This window comes from Vipera berus (genome assembly GCF_964194415.1).
Source record: "Vipera berus genome assembly, chromosome: Z".
NCBI classification, from domain to species: Eukaryota; Metazoa; Chordata; class Lepidosauria; order Squamata; family Viperidae; genus Vipera; species Vipera berus.
This window is the reverse complement of record NC_138205.1, coordinates 71,655,398-71,676,413: the sequence shown is the minus strand read 5'-3', so window position 1 is coordinate 71,676,413 and position 21,016 is coordinate 71,655,398. Positions and strand designations below refer to the sequence as shown.

The 21,016-nt window shown below is 36.6% G+C and overlaps 1 protein-coding gene across 1 annotated transcript in view; it reads left to right on the top strand.

The window, feature by feature from the left end:
- POU6F2 (POU class 6 homeobox 2) overlaps positions 1 to 21,016 on the top strand; it is a gene marked incomplete at its 5' end in the record, with an annotated part of 423,583 nt that overhangs the window by 96,411 nt on the left and 306,156 nt on the right. The gene's annotated exons all lie outside the window — the stretch shown is intronic.

Below are 21,016 nucleotides of genomic sequence, written 5' to 3'. Positions count from 1 at the left end.
TTTATTAGTACTTTTCTTCCCAAAAGAATGTTTTCCTGATTATCATTTAGCTGCTACTTATTCTAATAGAAGATTTCTGTATAAGCACTATTAAAATGATAGAGAACTGTTTTTTAAAATTATTTAAAGTATTCCTAGAATTAAATTGCAACAGGTAAATTTATGACATAAAGATAAAAAATGTACTTTTAATGAAAATATTATATTTAGTATTAACAACTACAAGGCCATACAACATATTTATACATGATTTCAATGGCTAGCATGTCCTTAACAATATAATGTGATGTATGTCAGTAATAAGCAACATAGATTTCAAAAGGAATAACTCAGATCATATATTATTTTCAGGTAAAGCTAAATTCTCTACAATGTCTATTAAATGGAAACAAAATATTTATTTTGGCTTGAGAGTACCTTTTTGACCCAATAATGAAACAATCTTGTACAGTACTCCAAAATGCCATGAAGAGCATTGGATGATTTTGGTAAAGATGTCTAGGAAGTACTTTTAATAGGGACTCATTCCATTGATTTCATGGAAAGGACCTTTTTTACACCTATGAATTTCAGTATGAGATCCTAGCCCATTTATACCCACTGAATATTTCACAGAAGTTAGGCTTTGAGGAGAAAAGTTATAAAGGAACAGTTATAGAAGGGAAATAAAATTGTTGGAAACATATATGCCATACATCTTGCTTTTTTTTTAATTAAACATATTCTGTTTAATTTTTATTCTGTAAAGTAACTGTTTTCTTCTTTGAAAGTAGCCCTAACTATTATTTTAGAACTTAACACAGTTCTCAGTGTTAAATATGTAAATATTTTGTTAATTTCTTTTTTATTGTTTGATACATTCTTTTTTGGTACTAAAATACTTTGTAGTTTTGTTATAAATCTTTTTTTTATTAAATTGAAGTCTAAATGTTAATCATTCTTGATAGGAAAGATAAGGAAATAAGGAGTTATGACTGAGGCTATCAGCATCCAATAAGAAAATTATCTATGGTTAGAATATCTCACTGTTTCCCACAGCTGTAATGTCAGATGGTTTCATTGACAGAACATAAGTAAAGCCCTTTGTTTTTTCGAGTGCACTAGTTCTATTTTTAGAGGACAGAGATTCAGGAATAAAATTCTCTACAATGATTCTCTGAACTGAATTAGATTTCTGCACTGAAACAATAATTTTATTCGAATCACTGGATTGAATTGACATCTCCAAGCTGATTTGATTTGGACTGTTTAGATACCATTTCATACATATGTACATTATATTTAAAGCATCTTAACTGGAAACATTATTTGTCCTCAGAGTAATTTCCTCGTCTTCCACCTCCATTGGGGAACTTTTGAAAGTATTACTGCGGTATTAATAGGCCACCAAAATGTTTATTTTACCACCAATTCTAAAGGACTCTTGAGCCTCAGGAATACTGATGTCTGAGTTTATTCAGCTTTCAAATATGTGAAGAACTTTTGATAGATATCCTACCAGTTTTAAGCTATTTATATTTCCCATATTTTAATGTCTTTCTGCTCACATATACCACATTACATTTTCAAAGTTCCTTCCTTCATGTTTGTATAACAAAACTTTAATTATGTGCTTAGTAATTTCCATTTGAAAAATAGGACAATGAGTATTGCTTCTAAGGGATTCTTACGTTCTCTAGTGCATTTTATTAACCATGTAATTTTTCATACAGTGTTAGATTAAAATAATATTCATTGATTCATTCATTCCAGTTAATGCTAGCAGAAATGTTGTCTCCAATTAACAACCACTTCAGAAGTTTGTTATAAAGTGAATTTCTGGAGTTGCTACTATTTGGAAAGAGAGAACAAGTTTCATTGCAATAGCTTGGCTCCAATGTATAACACTGATCCAAACTGTAATCCCTTAGAGCAGTTTTGCTGGACAGAGAAGACATATGATTTGATACACATTATTTTTAAAACTAAGTTAATAAAGAATTATTATTTCTTTAAACATTTACATACTAGAATGTTTTATATTCAGGCTTAAAGGTGTAAATTAAGAGGAGTGGAATCTTAGGCATGGCATTTGGTGCCAGGGAAACATTATTTTTGTTCCTCCTGTTCCTAGAACGTCTAGCAAACTGTTTCTTTTATTTATTACAAGTCTTTTATCCTTGTATTGATAATATTGATAGGAGACTGCAGAGGAATTTATTCATAGTTTAAGGCTTATTCACTTAATTCACACTTCCCATTTTTAAAAAACATTGCAAATTCTACATATTAGATAGTTCCAGATGTTGCATGGGAATTCACTTTATAAGCATGTAAAACTCAAACAACTTAATGACTTTAGTTATTTCATAAATGTATGATTCAAGTGGATTTTATAAATATATGCTCTAGATAGAATGCAGTGACAGCATATTTCTGTACCATATCTATTATAATGAAATAACATTTTTAACTTTTAATCTGTGTTCAAAATTAATGTTATTTCACTATAACAGGGGCTGAAACAGTTATAGTAAATATGTTTGCTATGACTCGATCCCAGTTGGACCTATATGGAGAATGCGTATTTTTGCAGTTTTAGCGTGCAAGTGAATTATCTCTTATTGTGTATGCTAAGAAACCTTTGTCACCCTGTGAGAAAACAGAATGCCAGTGTCAAAAAAGAGAAAAAATAAATAAAAGGAAAGGAAAGAGGTATGGTGAAAACTAGCCAAGAGCTTGGTGGAAGCTGGCTAGGCACATGCTGAGAAAGATTGGATCTGATGAATCCAAAGCTCCAAATGGTTCCAAATCAGTATTCAATCTAGTCCACCCTTGGAGACACAGCATATTTCTTTATTCTATGGCTTTTAGTGGAGGGGAAATCATTAATAAAAAATATGAAAACTAGGGAAGGAGTGAAAAAAAATACCTCTGCAATTATCTTTTCTCATTTCTGAGTTGTTAAAGGCTCCCAAGAGGCCTTTGTATTTCTCAGAGCAGTAGAGCTCTCTACAATAACAAATAAGTTTGCTGAGTTAAAATACAAAACAAACAAACAAAAAACCCCTAACAAAGTAATAGACCAAATCCAGTGGTTATTTTTAGGAGCAGAACATAAACTAGCAAAATTATTCTATATTAATATAAAATCAAATCCCTTCTGATGTATTTCGATCTAAAGAAATTTGGCAAGAGGTACCTCTTGTAGGATGTTTTAGTTCTTCTTCTGCTGATCAGCAGCTTATATTAGGTGAATGGTAGTGAAGGTACCTCTAAAGTATATTCAGTATAAATTACCTTTGCCTGAAGGAGCTGTAGGGTTCACCCTGCACAACAAATATGGGGAAAGGCTACATATTTTATAATTTCATAAATTGAGACCCTTCCCAATAAATGAAGTAAATCAGGGAATCTGACCATGAATCTCTTGATATCTCATTTAGATTGTAACCATGTAACTGAACAGGGTAATGATGCACACAACTGTTGCAGTTATTTATTTCAGTAAAGAATCTAAAATAGAAAATTAGCTTCCACTTAAATAAATGGAAATTAATGTATTTACCTGGCTTGATAGAGATTATACTTTTTAAATGTTACTTTTTTAATGGTCACATGGCTAAATATTATAAATATGGCCAGAACATGCATGGAATTTGGGGATAAACAATATTTTATAATGTTAAAATACTTGTCATTTTTATGAATAGTATTTACACTCTAGAAATGTGAATTTGTTTAATTCCTGTCAATTAATTTGTTTTCAGTGACTTTGTTTTTTTAAAAAGTCAGTTTGGGTATGTAGTTTTGTTTTGCAATATTATATTTTATTTATTAATAAATGAAACACTATATTTTTATTTTACTAGCTTTATGGTGGTTATGATCATCATCATCAACAACAAAAACAGTCCAATTATTTTTTGTTAAACTAAGCAATCGTTTTAGTATTTACAAAATTAGTTTGATAGAATCATAATTAGATATAAAGATATGAAGACCCAAGACTGAATTGACACATTCTTTTTAAAATAAGAACTAATCAGAAGCAATATTTGTGTCAGATTGTTCTGAGAAAGAATATTCAATTTATAATTACTCCTGTATGTCCCATGTGTGAAATAAAGTTTTTCCAGTTTCCTTATATGTACTTGTTATTTTGAGTGAAATGCTGTAGCTTTTTATGTCTAACTCTTTACAAGTATAATAGAATAATAACTTTATTGTCACTTTGAATGTACACTAATCAGCATACATTAAAATGAAATTTCATTGCATACACTCTCAATTATCAATAATTATCTAATATATGCAATATCTGCATATAAGTGTTTGGCTTTCAGTGAGAAAATGTTGCAGGATATAGGCCACTAAAATGTACAGTGAAACAAACTTTAAAAAATGCTTGCTAGAAGGCTACTACATTAATTTAGCAATAAACAAATCGGTACCAAAAAATACAGAATATATAATTACATACAAATATATATATTGTTCTCTAACTGTCTGAGAATTAAGCTGCTGTTTGCTACTTTGATCAGAAGAACAATTTAGATGAAAATTTGCGAGTAATCTCCTAGTCTATACATAGCTTTTCTCACCTCAAGCATTTAGCATATTGGTTCTTTGACTAAAAAAAATGAAAACATCATGAAATATCTATATCTCTTTATCTGTATTTATATCTCTTTATTATAAGGTGACACCTGCTTTTATTCCTATCAAATGCAAGTCTGTGACAATTCAAGCAGCAATTATGTGCAGTTATATCTCATTGATATCCACATAATATCAATAAGTATATCTGAGTAGAGAATTACAACCACAATATTTTCTTTATAGATATAAATCAGATACTAATTTCTGTCTTTCTTTTATATGCCAAGCCACATTAATATCTAAATAGATATTCTAGTTCTTAAGAGAAAGCAGAACAAATAAGCAATAAATAAAATCTTATGTTAAACAATTATCAGAATCATTACAGAATTTTTAATTCTCAGATATAAATCTTTACAGTCATCTTCAAACATAGTGGTATAGGAGACTGAGCTAAATAAAAAGTTTGAAAAGAATGAAAAGATAGTTTGGTACTTAGATTACACCTTTTGATATCAACATTTTTTATGAAATGGTAAAGTTTCAAGAGTTTCTGATTTATGCTGATAAAACAATGAAGGAGATTTAGTTTGGACCACTTTTTCTTCAAAATTTTGTAGGAGAAAAAATGTAGCCACCAAACACAGACACACACTCATAGACACCCATACAAAACCTCTGGACTGAATGAACTTGTACGACATGCAGGTGGCTGAAAAAGTTAGTACTGCTGCTTTCACTGAGGAAAGATAATGCACTTCATTTCTAAATAAGTAATATATTCATTTCAGAAAATACAGTTGCAAAACCATATTCAACATACCTTTTGAGTAAGTGGAGGAAGGCTATCTATTATTCCCAAATCTCCATTAAAAGGCATAATTGGGATAATTTATGTTGTTTTTATAATAGCATTGCTTATTTGCATCACATGCATAATAACATTATTACACAAACATCATAACTTGCCACAAAGGATTTTCCCATTGCATGTTTGGGGGCTTTCCTTTAAAATTCAATCAAATTGAGCCATTTGAGTCCATTGGGTTTTTGGGGGGTAAATATATGCATTAGTTTGAAGCCAGAGAGGAAAGTATTCACAAATAAGATGATTCTATGCATGCATATGTGTAAATGTTGTTTGTTGGGTGGCCTTTTCCAGCAATCAAAACTGTGCTCTTAATTTGTTTTACAGATCTGCAACTGCAGATGTGGTTCAGGTCAGAAACTTGGTGGTATCATCTTTGGCAATGTCAGTTACCTCCTTCAAGAATGAAAAGTATGTGTGTAATTTTGCTGTGCTAACGGACATGTAATGATTGTTGTCAAAACAGTATGTTAATCCTATAATCAACTGATGGAGAGTTGTTTGGACCATCATATTGCTGTGAATGTGTATGCTGGATCAGGTTTGATTAAACTGATATTTTAATTAATACAATTAGATCTTGCAGCTAATGCAATTAGACCATCTATAATAAATTAATCTACAAAATTCATAAAATGGTTCAGTGCATTGATATTGATATATATATATATATATATATATATATATATATATATATATATATATATATATATATATATATATATATATATATATATATATATATATATATATATATATATATATATATATATATATGTGTGTGTGTGTGTGTGTGTGTGTGTGTGTGTGTGTTTTCTGAGGTTTTCGCGGGTGTTTGTATGTGGATCTTTGGTCATTCGGGTTTTTCCCCACGTAGAATTGAAGGTGTAGGAGCAACGTTTCGACGAAATCCCATCCGTCATCCTCAGGCTGGTGGCTTCAGCTTCCTTCTTCTGGGAGAAGTGTGTGATAGTGGCTGTTTTTTCTTTTTTCTTTTTTTTTATCACACACTTCTCCCAGAAGAAGGAAGCTGAAGTCACCAGCCTGAGGATGACGGATGACATTTCATCGAAACGTTGCCCTGATACCTCCAATTTTATGTGGGGAAAAAACCCAAATGACCAAAGATCTACATATATATATCCACATATATTTATTTATTTATTTATTTATTTATTTATTTTATTGAATTTGTATACTGCCCTATTCCCGTAGGACTCGGGGCGGTTTACAGGGCAGTTAAAACCATGAAATAGAAAAATTAAAATCAATTTTAACAATTAAATTAAATTCAAGCCCCAAGAGTAAATCTAAAACCCAGTTAAATTAACAACCCCACAGTCTGAACCAAACAGATCAAAGAGCCAAGTTTTCAGGTCCCGTCGAAATGAGCGAAGGTCGGGGGCAGTCCTAAGTTCCGTGGGTAGTTGGTTCCATAGGGCAGGCGCACCCACAGAGAACGCCCTTCCCCTGGGAATAACCTGCCGGCATTCATTAACCGGCGGTACCCTGAGAAGGCCCTCCCTGTGGGGGCACACAGGACTATGGGAAGATGATGCCGGCAGCAGGTGTTCCCTTAGATAGTCCAGACCCAAGCCATTTAGGGCTTTATAAGTCATTACCAGCACCTTGTACCAAGCAAATACAAATTTCAGGAAAAAGTGAAACTTAATGCTTTATTTGCTTCCCTTTAAAGCATATTTTAGCTCTCTTTGAGTAACTCAATTACATATGAGAAAAGTCATATACTGACTACACATTCTCTAACAAATCTTGCCGTAAATGTTTCAAACATTAAAATGAATGGATCTGTTTCATTAACCAAGATGATACCAAACCAAATTTAAAGATTTTTTTCCCTTACTGTTTTAGTGAATTAATTAAGATAATCTTTTAAATGTCTACCTTTTATTGAGGGTAAGATATTTATCTTCAGTGTATCTAGTCCTAAAAATTGCAGGGTACATTGAACATTTTGTTAGTCTTAGCAAATAGCACACAATCTTTGAGGGTTTTTTTTTAAATTCAAAAATATGTGTATGTTTAAAATTAATAATACATCCAATGTTAAAAGGATATGGCTGTGAAGGAGTAAAGAATGTGATATTTATTTCATAAGAATACAGAGATCAGCCAAAGGACCTTGTTTAGCATCACTTGATATCTTCTTTCATATAACATTTTTTCCTAGTATTCTTCTTTCCTGTACAACTCTTTTTTTCATTTTTAGGTTTTGTTCTTTTCTGATGCTGTTGTCATTTTAGTATTTAAAATCTTTCTTATGCAAGGTTTCCTATTAAAAACATTTAGGGATGCTTGGAGATTAAGTAATGAGTCCTTTTACAAAAAAATCACTTAAATACATTCTGTCTGAATTAGGTCTTGATGTTGAACTAGGCTCCTGATGATTTTGTGAAAAAGGCAAATTTTGGCAACAATAAAGGAGTGTTGCCTTTTGGGATTTTGTTTTCACTTCCCAGCATGTCCTAGGCATCTGCCATCCAGATCAGCCCAACTAGTTAGGACGGACTGTCCAAGGCCAGGACTGCCATCTATAGAAACGGACATTTTCTATACAAATAGAAAACTAGCATTCCCAAGCTATTCCTCACCTCTTTTTTAAAAAAATATATTTTGCAATACGATTTATTGCTTTCAGGGTCTAAAAAATTGGTCTTAATGTATGCACAATTCCTCTGAAATAATTGAGACATATTTAAGTGAGACTACCTGAGAAGAATACTAAGGCTGCTTTAGAGGGCTCATAACATCATCAGCTTAATATGTAAATGTGAAGATAAACTGCCTACCTTTTTCTCCCCTTCCCATCATGCTACATGCATTTACTTTTTTATTGTGTTTTAATTAGTTTATTTTGATTTAGAATAATTCCTATTATTTTTTTAAAGTATTTTTGGTTAAGTATATGGGCTGTAACTACTAATCGTTAAAACTTAGTTTTAAAAGGTTGTTTTGAAAATGCTCTTATTCGAATTTATATTTTACTAAAAAAATCAAATTATAAAACTCTAGGAAACAAAAACATATTTGTGCTGTGACATCTGCTTTGCTATGTTTTCATAGTTTTAACACTGTCAGGACTGGGACAAAGTACATTTAGTCTGAAAGCAAAGATCATAAAGAGAAGAATAACACTGTATTCCAATGAATTCTAGAGCCCATCCTTAAAGTTCTTAAGTTAAAATTATATTTGCTTTTCAAGTGTGTTAGATATTTAATCAAATAGTAGCTTTAAATTGTTATCCTGTTTCTTGTATATGAAGCTATTAGCTCCTAGTTTATTGACAGTGTTTTTATTTTGAAATTGATAAAAATATTTTCTACGATGAGTCTTTTCTCTCGTGAAGCATGTTGGAAGAATTTCTTTTTATATAGATATTTTATTGGTTTTTAACTATAACAATCTCCAGTGCCTGGTGTACAGTTTGTTGGTTTATATTTTAACAAGAAAAAAAGGACACTAATAACAGTCAATAATGATTAAATTTGATAATTCCATAATTAGCTTGTATTATTTTGATAACCATCATCTCCTTAGTTCAGCATACATCCTATTTTTATAATTTTTGTTTGCTTATATTCCCTTATATTCAATCCAATTTTTATAGGATGTATTATAGTTTCTTCATATTAGTCATCTCACTGTCTAAATTTTCCCATTTAGGTACATCATTCCAATATTTTATGTCATGCATTATAGAAATAGTATACTTATAGTATCTAGATATAACATCCTTTTTAATCAGTCTATATTTTATTTATATACTAATAAAAGTTACATCAATCTACTATTTTAACATTTAATATATTATAAAACATACTATATTACTTAAATTCATTATCATTAAATTCATTAAATTCATTAAATTCATTATCATTAAATTCATTTGTTATAACACCCTTTTATGTTTGAACTTCTCTGTTCTTTTAGCCATATTCAAACAAATGTTTATTCATGTAACAGTCCATCTGGTAGGGCGAGTCAAGTCTCTTGTATCTGTCTCTGATCTTCTTTTGCCAAATAATTTTCCAAGTTGATTTAATTCACTTACCCAACAGTTCCTGTATTTTTACAAATTTAGTTGGGAATACAAAATATGAAGTAAGATAAATTCTTTCTGTCCCCCAAACTTTAATAGTTCTCCTAATAATTCAATTTTTCTTGTTGTATCAGAACCTTGTAGATTTTTTCCGGATTGGGTCAAATTGTAATTCTTTTCCTTTGTTATTTCATCAATTTGATCATACTCTTCTAGTTTGTAATCTGCTGTCTGATTTGTTTATTCCTTTGTTGTTATTTCCTGGGTATTTTTTAATTGTAGATTTAGATTGAAAATATGCTTATTTAAATCCTCAAAGTTGTTTCAAATTTCATCATGGTTTGAATCTATTGTCATTTGTATTTGTCCTAACATTACATATATTTCCTCTGGGAAAGTATTTATCTTGCCTTGAAGTATTACTTCTGGAGGCCCTTGATTTTCCAGGCTAAGTCCTTCAGGAGAAAATATTGATCCTGTCATTTTTTGATACATATGTGATATCCATGTTGTTTCCCCCCTTCAAATAATCTTTCATCAATGTTTTAATTCAAAAGTCAATTTATCAGTCAGTCAAAATTACACATTCAATATATTAAGCCACTTTAAATCCTGAAAATTGTCCTCTAAAAAGTTAGCCAAAAAAACCAAATGTTTTTTCCCCATAAACAGTTCTTAGGTTTAAGCAACTGTCCAGGTGTTGTTGTTTTTCCTTTCAAACACTTTTTAAACTTATAGCTGGCTCTTCCTTTGTTCCCAGCTGTCTTCAAGGTTATTTGCAATTCAAAGGAACAACTTTTTTCTTCGTTTCTGGGCATTCTGCCAATTTCTGAGTCCTTATTATTAGTGTTCTGTTCTTTGATTCTCCAATAGGTGTCAGCAGTTATTTCTTTTTTCAGTTTTTCTTTCATGAAAAAGTTATTTTTGTTATATATTTTTATAATTCTATCAGAATTTTTTAGAGTATAATCTTGACAGTTTTTTAGTTCCTAGATTTGTCCAGACTGAAATATTTTAAATCAAATTTTAGTATATCTCTCTCAACCTTTTATGTTAATTTGCCTCTTCCATTTGTAAGGGAATAGGGATATAATCCCCCCCTTCACTTCTGGAGGTTTTCTCGCTTTGGGGATCTTTTCAAGGATTTAAATAGTAGATAGAAGAAAGAAGATCAATACTCTCATCAATTCCAAGCACGCTGTTCACCGATGTTTAAGTTCGTGCTCTAGGACTTCGGCTGCAAGCAGCTTGGGCTAGATGCTGATCTCATGCTAGCCTTTCTCTTGTTGGGTTCAAAGGGCTTTCCCCAGATCAAATGAAGTGATTGCCGTCGCTCCTTCACAGTTACCTCTCCGGGGCAACTTTGGACCCATCTAGGGTCCCCCAAGCAGGAAGAAACTAGTCGTGGAGAGTGGAGGTCCACTCTCGCGCGGCCATGCGCTGTGGGCACAAAAACCAGAAGTCATGTTGGAAGAATTTCTATTGCCTTTAGTTGTTGTAAGCTTTAGCAATTTTATTAGGTTGCCAGTTTTAACATGTACTCCTGTGTACATACATAACATATTAATTAATCTAATTAAGTTCCATGGGACATTGATAAATATAGGTAGGATTGTGCCACTTATTAGTTTAGTTATATCAATTAATTAAAGCAATAATTAAACAATAAAACCATATGTTATGTTTGTCAATGTGCTAAATCTGTTCCAGATCTGAAAAATAATTTTAAGTAGGAATGACAACAGAAATAACAATTGAATAATGAAATTTCTGCCAGCAAACAACCAAGTTCAGAGAGCATCAAGTACTCCACAGTTCTATCCTGAGTAACATATATTCTCTTTGATTCAAATAACATTTACATTATTTTAATTTGAATGATTATAATAATTATTATATAAATATAATAAATTATGCAAAAGTAATACCAATAGTAATAAGTGCCTTTGGGTGCAATCTCAAAACAACTTGAGTACCACTTGAACACTTTTGCATTGGCAAATTCACCATCAGTTGCAAAAGGCAGCTTTACTCAAAACATCTTACATTCAGTGCTGATACATGAAATACCACCAAGCATCCGTATCTGTCTACGCCAGCTCCTAGGGAAGGACTTGATAAGCAGACAAATATGACAAATCTAATCTGAACATCTGGCTGACTATGTGATGAACCATAATTATTAAACTTATTTCATCCTGCATAAACCTTCTGATTCATATAGTCTTTAGATTATTCAGACAACTACTATTTAGACATCATAGCTTGCACTGGATGTGGTGCATGTTTAGATTAAAATGCAGTTTTATTGTGTTACAGCAAAAATGCATCAAAACTGGCTATTCATGACCTTCTGTTAGAAGAAAATGCTGCATGTAGCACCAAGTCATCTGTGTGCCACTATCATTGATAAACTAATCTAAATCTTATCTTATAGAAACATTATTACATTGATTAAAATATGGATGAGATGCAGAGGTCAATATCAATGAGTATGTCTGGTCAGAACCATCTCATAAGAAAGATGGGGAGTTAGAATGTAAGATAAATAATGAAGAGCATGAATTAGCAAATGAAAAGAGTGGGAAATAACACATACTTATGTACTTATGAAATTAAGATAAATGAAAATGTCAATTAATGATTAAAGTGAGCTGGAGCTCTGGAGTGGATTTGATGAATATATGCTATGAAATAAAGGTGTAGGTTTGATTTTGCATGGCAGGGTGAAAAATTTTGAGTATCATCTTGGATCCTGCAGTAATATATGAAAAATATAATTTCATGAACTAGTGGTAACTGTGAGTTCTTTTTCAGTAAATGGTTGACAATGGAAGAATCAGAAATGAGTTTTGGTAATAACCATACTATGCTAGAAATGAATGCAATCCAGGGGAAAATTGACTTTTTTACTTAAATGTATGATTAGAAGTGAGGTAAGAGTGAAGTGAAGAATGGGTGATTTGATGATTCACGAATGAATGAGACAGAACTCTTTGGTAAGTAGGATTAAAACCCTCCAGCAGAACAACTGGAAGTAAAATAAAAGTTATAAAATGATTTTGGTGAAGCTAAAAGGAGACAATGATAGAAAAAATATTTTAGAGATTTGTATGAAAATTGTATGCTGAGTGGTGGAATTGAAATGATTGCTTAGTGTTAAAGATTTATGACAAGCATATGATAAGATAAGTAGGCTTGAGTTTGCAAGTTTTATATGCATGGTAAGTTTATAAGAAATAGGTGAATTAATGTATTTTGGTAAAACATATATTAAAAACAGGAAAATGAGCATGAAAATACTAACTATACAAATGCTAGTAAAAAAGTAGTAGATAGTAGGTGATTTGTAGCAAGGAAAGAATATTGTCCAAGTTGAAAAGGGATGTGTATAAGAGTGGGCTTCTGCCTACTTTGTCTACTGATGTTAGTTCTTTAGGTCAGGAAAGACAGATGGGTAAGATGTTTCAATATTGTTTAATATTTGCCCTTGGGAAATATTCTGATTTTTTAAACAATATCAGTGTGAACTAGCAGTGCAGTATAAGAGATAACTGATCTTAGGTTCTCATCCTAAAAAAAGTCATTGCTGTGTAACCATTAGCTACCATTTGGAAAAATACAGGTAGTCATTGTTAATCAGTGACCATTTGAAATTAAGATGGTGCTGAATGAAGGGACATATTATTCCTATTCAAAGTGCCAACTGCTACATTGCCACTATGGCCATGTGATCAAAATTCATATCCTTAACTATCTGTCTACCCTTACAAACATGGAAGGACTGCATTTCTCCTCTGCTGGGCTGGGAGGCAGTGGCTGAGTAGGCTCACTGGTGCACAGAAATCTGCCACATGCTGAAACACTTCAGCTGGCTAGACCTAGTGATGCACAGGTCTCCTTTTTCCCTGCCACTCCCAAGTGGCCTGGCTTTTTTCCTGCCTGATGGCTGACTTCCTGTTCCTGGCCAGCTTTGGGAAGATTGCCTCTGTATCCTTGAGGCAGATTGCCTTTGCCAGCATTCTAGTTGAACCTTGTGTCAGCTGGGTGTGCCAATCAACAATTGCAGGTAAAAGGAAAGTGAAGTTGTATAGGGAATAAGGGGCATGGAGAAGGCCTGGGACTGGAGGGAGGGGAAAAGGAGGCTGAGGACAACATGTTCTGAAATGGCCACATGACTTTTTCCACCTGTTCCTCCCCCCTCCGGCCAAAGTTCGTTGATAGATTGGGTTCAGTATTAGGCCTCTTCTGCTGGAGATAGTGGTGGGCTAATCCCATTGGGGCAAGATGGCTCCTCAGATACCCATGTCATAAAGGGATTTGGAATATAATTCCACATTGATATCCAGCCATTGGGGTCAATCATGCTCAGGCCATGTAGAAGAGCTTATCAACTCTGGTCATAATGCATTTTATTCAAGCCAGCCAGATTATTTTGGTATTCTATAAGCTCTTTTCTTCTTTGAAAATAACAATGCTTAACACAACACTAACCTTCTTTAACACCTAAAACCTGTTGTCTAAAGTGATTGCTTCCCTCTGCCTAATGGAACTACTGCCTTTAGTAACTAAATCAGGATATGTAACTTAACATGTTAGAATCAAGTGAACTGCTATGCAGTGAAAGCAATATTCTTTTTCTTTCACCCCCAGTCTGATATAAAAATGACATATTCATTCGCATCATATAACACTGCAAAATGCAATACAAGTATGTAATTCAATCAAGTATCTCATTTTGAAGTTAAAAGTATTGGTATTAAATAAACAACATTTATTTTATGATTCTGACATTTTGGGGACATTATCATACTGTTAATGCAGATGATCTTTTGTAGAAGAATTTTATCTTGCATGACTTGAATTTAGTAATAATCAAGTAACTCATTCATATCAGCAAATCTCTGTGGAATATAGACCAATTTACAGTATTTAATTGAGTTATCTACTTTATTCTTTATTAATAATCAGATGCCATTAGCAATTGAGGTTTTGTTAATAGTCCATTGTATGGAAAAATAATTCCATTTCCACTGTTATGTATATAGATGTATAAAGTTGGGTGATCATATTAGTAGTGGTCACTGACACCACCAGGTGGTGCTATACTGCAACAGGATTGGCTGGCTCGCGGACGGTGGGAAATTCAGTTAAAGGGATTGGCCTGGGGTGTACCTGGCCAGGTATATAAGGGATCAGGCAGCCCCTTTGTTCCAGTTCAGTCTGACCACAATAAAGAGCTGATATGCTGCACTCATCTGCCTGGCATCTTTCCATGCGGTCCACGTGGTCCAAAACCCACTACACAATAGTGGCGACAAAGGTGGGATTGCTGCTTCGTTCAGAGCTGAATCACGAGCTGATGCACTAGCTGAAGTCACTAGGGATCGAGGGAAGAGATATCTCTCCCTAAATATATTCTAACGAAGCAGCATCCGCCGGATCAGACTCAGCATGGCAAAAGTCGGCCAGATCCGTGAATTCGACGTCAGCCAGCCCGAGCGCTGGGAGTCGCATCTGGGATAGGTCAAAGTGTACCTACTGGTTAACCGGATCACGGAAGACTGGTTTAAAGCGGCAGTTTTGCTGTGCCTCAGTGGTCCAGACATTTACGATGTGGCTGTCGGGTTGTGTTCACTGGCACACATCACAGCCATTTCCTACAAGGACTTCATGGAGAAACTAAGTGGGCATTTTATGCCAAAGAGGTCTGAAATGTTCTGGCGGTTCCACTTCACCCAGAGGATGCAGTTACCGGGCGAAGCAATGGCTAAATACATTGCGGCCATGAGACAAGCCACCCATCTTTGCAAGAAAGAATTCGCGACCAGATCGTATTAGGTCTAAGGGACAACCGGCTGTGTCAAAAAATACTAGCAAAACCATCCATGACTCTGCAAGAGCTCCTGGATGAGGTAAGGGCCCACGAGGCATCCAGCGGCTCAGACCAGCCCACACACCAACCCAGCAGCAGCTCAGAAGGCACAGTCCACCAGGAGAGCGCTGCGTACGGGGGAAGCGGTTGAGGAAGAAGAAATTGATGCTGTACTTCAAAGGCTAGGAAAACACCTAACGCGGCACGACAACGACGGAAGCCAGAGAAAGACCACAACAGCCAACAAATGCACTGGTTGCAGTTGCAGCAGTTGCAGAGGAAACATCCAAAAATGTGCCAGCTGCAGAGGGAATCACCTGAGAGCGACCTGCAAGTTCAGAACCGTGAAATATCGTTCCTGTGGCAAGACGGGTCACATCCAAGTCGTCTGCCAGAATCGCAACTGGGACAGCCGGCATGAACTTCAATCCCTGTATGCAGCACTAAAAGGTAATAATAATAATAAGTTGGAAGGGACCCTGGAGGTCATCTAGTCCAACCCCCTGCCCAGGCAGGAAACCCTATACCATTTCAGACAAGTGGCTGGCCAGTCTCTTCTTAAAAACTTCCAGTGTTGGAACATTCACCACTTCTGGAGGCAGGTTGTTCCACTGGTTAATTGTTCTAACTGTCAGGAAGTTTCTCCTTAGTTCTAGGTTGCTTCTCTCCTTGACTTGTTTCCATCCGTTGCTTCTTGTCCTGCTTTCAGGTGCTTTGGAGAATAGCTTGACTCCCTCTTCTTTGTGGCAGCCCCTGAGATATTGGAACACTACTATCATGTCACCCCTCACCCTTCTCTTCATTAAACTACACATACCCAATTCCAGCAACCGTTCCCTATATGTTTTAGCCTTCAGTCCCCCAATCATCTTTGTTGCTCTTCTCTGTACTCTTTCTAGAGTCTCGACATCTTTTTTACATCATGGTGACCAAAACTGGATGCAGTATTCCAGGTGTGGCCTTACCAAGGCATTGTAAAGTGGTATTAGTACTTCACGCGATCTTGATTCTATCCTTCTGTTAATGCAGCCTAGCACTGTGTTGGCTTTTTTGGCAGCTGTAGGACACTGCTGGCTCATATTTAAGTGATTGTCCACTAGGACTCCGAGATCTCTCTCACAGTTACTACTATTGAGCAAGGTACTACCTATATTATACCTGAGGGGGGTACTGAGCCCCCTCAGCGCACACCTCCTAATTTTTGTGAGAGCAGGAGGACCGTGTCTCACACGGAAATCCACCATCTGCTCACCCCAAAAATTAAACTAGAGGTCCACCTGCAAGGTGTACTTTGCAAGGTGGAGCTCGACTCCGGTTCTGCAGTCTCAATAATTTATGAGACATTTAAAGTGGTTTGCGGCCGGAGCAAGTGGTGGGTTCCATTGAAACCCACCAGCATACAGTTGTCTGATTTCCAGCACGCCCCTATTAAAATCAAGGGGGAGGCCACTATGTTAGTGGGGTTTAAGGATTTCAAGGGTCCCTTGGACGTACTGGTAACCAAGGGACAGAGGACTAGTTTAGTGGGGCTGAATTGGTTTGAGGCTTTGGGTATTGGGATCTCTGGGATCCATAATACCCAGCCAAAAAGTCTCGAATCTGTCTGCAAAACATTTGCAGATGTATTCGATGGCAAACTTGGCAAATACACAGGGGGCCCCATTAAATTTAAGTTAAACTCAAATGTGTTGCCGGTACGAATTAAGCCCCGTAGAGTCCCATTTGCGCTCAAGCATAAGATTGATAGCAAATTGGATAAGTTAGTTAAACAAGGTGTGTTAGAGCCCGTGGAGGGGGGAGATTGGGAGACCCCCATAGTTACCCCACTTAAGGCCAATGGGGAGGTTAGAATTTGTGCAGATTATAAGGCCACGGTGAACCAGGCCTTAAATCCGCATGCTTACCCGGTCCCAACGGTCCAGCATGTCCTCTCTGCAGTCCAGGGCGGCGCCATCTTTGCTAAGTTAGATTTAGCGCAAGCGTACCAGCAGCTCCTGGTTACCCGGTAGACGGCTGACGCTCAGACAATTGTTACACACAGAGGAGCTTTCAGAGTTAACCATTTGCAGTTCGGTGTCTCTGTAGCTCCTGGAATTTTTCAAGAGGTGATGGAGAAGACTCTGAAGGGCATACCTGGAGTATGCCCTTATTTTGATGATGTCCTGATTGCTGGGGAGTCTGAGGAGTTTTTGGCTGACAGGCTGCAGGCTGTTTTAAACAGATTCCGCTCTGCAGGGCTCAAACTAAAAATGAAAACTGCAGCATTGGAGTGGCATCCACTGAACTCTTAGGGTTCAGAATTGATGCCAAGGGAATTCACCAAACTGATAACAAGGTAAGAGCAATTAAAATGGCTCCTACTCCTAAAAACAAGGCTGAATTGCAAGCTTTTCTGGGATTACTTAATTTTTATCATGCGTTCTTGCCTCACAAAGCAGCAATTGCTGAGCCTTTACACAGATTGTTGGACAAGAAAACCCCATGGATTTGGACCACGGTCCATGAACACAGTTTCAAAAATTTAATACAACTTTTGTCCAGTAATTCAACTGTCACACATTTTAAAGAAAATAAGCCCATCTTCATCGCATGCGATGCATCCCCTTATGGCGTGGGCGCTGTTCTGAGCCACATAGAGGAAAATGGGGAGCAGAAGCTTATTGCTTATTACTCCCGAATGCTGTCTAGGGTGGAAAGAAATTATGCTCAAATTGATAAGGAGGCCCTGGCAATAGTATCAGGAGTCAAGAAATTTCATGATTACCTGTATGGCAGGGAATTCACTATTTTCATGGATCACAAACCACTGTTGGGACTGTTCACGACAAATAAACAAACTCCACAAATTTTATTCCCGAGGATGTTAAGGTGGTCTGTATTTCTATCTGCGTACACATGCAAACTGGTCCACAAACCAGGAAAAGATATGGGCCATGCAGATGCATTAAGTAGGTTACATTTAATCATGACTGAGCCTGATCTGGTGGCAGCCGAAAAAATACTGGCTATCCAAGATCTCTCAGAGTGCCCTCTCCAAGCTAAGGACATTGCTGCCGGTACCACAGTAGACAGGGTCCGGAGCAGGATTTTAACGTGGGTAGTCTCAGGGTGGCAAGAGAAGAGCCCAGGCCCAGAGTTCCAGGCATTCTTCACGAGGAGACATGAGTTGTCTTCTCATAAGGGATGCCTATTGTGTGGTAGCAGGGTCATTATTCCAGAGAAATTGAGGGAGAAGTTTTTGCAGTTGCTATACAAAGGACATCTAGGCAGTCAGGATGAAGGCATTAGCACGGAGTTATGTGTGGTGGCCTGGCCTGGATAAAAGTATAGAGGAACAAGTAGCAGGGTGCTACGTTTGCCAAAGGTCCAGGCCAGAGCAACCACATGCCCCGATACATAAGTGGGAAGTAACACACACTCCCTGGTCCAGGGTACACATTGATTATGCTGGACCATTTCAAGGACAACTATTTTTGGTGGTGGTAGATAGCTATTCCAAATGGCTGGAGGTAGTTCCAGTATGACTACAGCATGACTACAGCAAAGACTGTCCAGGTGCTCAGGGGACTATTTGCCACACATGGCCTGCCTGATGTGTTAGTCTCTGATAATGGCCCACAATTCACATCTGCTGATTTCCAGGCTTTCACCAGGGCCAACTTGATTAGGCACATCACATCCGCGCCCTTCCACCCATCGTCCAATGGGCAAGCAGAACGCATGGTGAGAATGACTAAGGATGCGTTGAGACGCATCATCAGTGGAGACTGGCACCAAAGGTTGGCTCAATTCCTTCTGGCACAACATACCACACCATGCACAACCACTGGCAAGAGTTCTGCAGAACTATGTTGGGGACAATGGCTTATCACCAAGTTGGACAGACTCCACCCCGACAGAGTGGCCGCAGAGACAGAACAACCAAAACCTACCAGGGAAATAAACATTGGTGAAATGGTTTGGGTTGGGAATTATGGGCCAGGGCATTTGTGGATTCAGGGGGTGGTAGTTGACAAAATGGGGCCTTTGTCATACATTGTAGAGGTGGAGGGAGGCCGCCAGGTCAGACGACACATAGACCAATTGAGGAAGCGGGCTCCTGAAAAGTCACAAACTGACCAACCCCAGCAACTGTCAGCAATGGGTCTGGGGATAAAGGAGGATCTCACAGTCATCGAACAGTTGCCAGAGAGTTTTGGCAGGGCTGAGCAACAACAGGCACAGGCCTACCACAACAATGTGGTCGTTAGGGCCCAGTGCCAGGACTCAACTAATGACTCTGCTGACCAAGCCGGTGAGCAAACTATGAGATGGTCATTCAGGACTCATAGGCCACCCACATATCTAGAGGACTATGTAAGGTCATGAGGGTGTGGGTCATGTGGTGTCTCAAAAGAAATAACCAGTGCAACAGTGTATTCGGGTTTTTTTGTGTTGTTTATTCTGGGGGAAGGGGTGTTATAGTTGGGCGATCATATTAGCAGTGGCCACTGACACCACCAGGTGGCACTATACTGCGATAGGATTGGCTGGCTCGTGGACAGCAGGAAATTCAGTTAAAGGGATTGGCCTGGAGTGTACCTGGCCAGGTATATAAGGGATCAGGCAGCCCCTTTGTTCCAGTTCAGTCTGACCACAATAAAGAGCTGATATGCTGCACTCATCTGCCTGGCGTCTTTCCATGCGGTCCACGCGGTCCAAAACCCACTACACAATATCCACATAATTATTCCTCCTCTTTCAGAGCTGCAGATTTAGAGCATTTGAATCAGAATAGAGCTGGAAGGGACCTTGGAGATCTTCTAGTAGAACCCCCTACTCAAGCAGAAGACCCTATATCATTTCAGACAGGTGGCTGTCCAGTCTTTTCTTAAAAACCTTTAGTGATGAAACACCTACAATTTATGAAGGCAAGCTGTTCCACTGGGTAATTGTTAGGAAGTTTCTCCTTAATTCCAGGTTGCTTCTCTCTTTGATTAGTTTCCATCCATTATTTCTTGTCTTGCCTTCTGGTGCTTTGGAAAATAAGTTTATCACCTCTTCTTTGTGGCAGTCCCTCAAATACTGGAATACTGCTATCATGTCACCCCTAGTCCTTCTTTTCTCTGGACTAGCCATGCCCAATTCCTGTAATTGTTCTTTATATGTTTTTGTCTCCAGGATGTTAATAATCTTAGTTGCTCTTCTTTTCATATTTCCAAAATCTTAACATCTTTTTTTGAAATGTAGTGACCAAAACTGGATGCAGTATCCAGATGTGGTCTTACTAAGAATTTATAAAGTGGTACTAATCCTTTACATGGTTTTGCTTCTGTTTATACAACCTAGGATTGTATTAGCTTTTTTGGCTGCTGTGCACATTGCTGGCTCATGTTTAAGTTATCGTTCACTAGGACTCCAAGGTCTGTCTCACAATTACTGTTTTTGAGTCAGGTTTCACCTAATCTCTACTTGTATTTTGGTTTTTCCTTCCTAGGTGTAAAACCTTGCTTTTCTTTACATTAAATTTCATTTTGTTGGATAGGGCCCATTGTTCAAATCTGTCAAGATGTTTTTGGATCCTGAGCTTGTCTTCTGGGGTGTTGCTTATTGGCTATTCCTGCCAGTTTAGTGTCATCTGCAAATTTGATG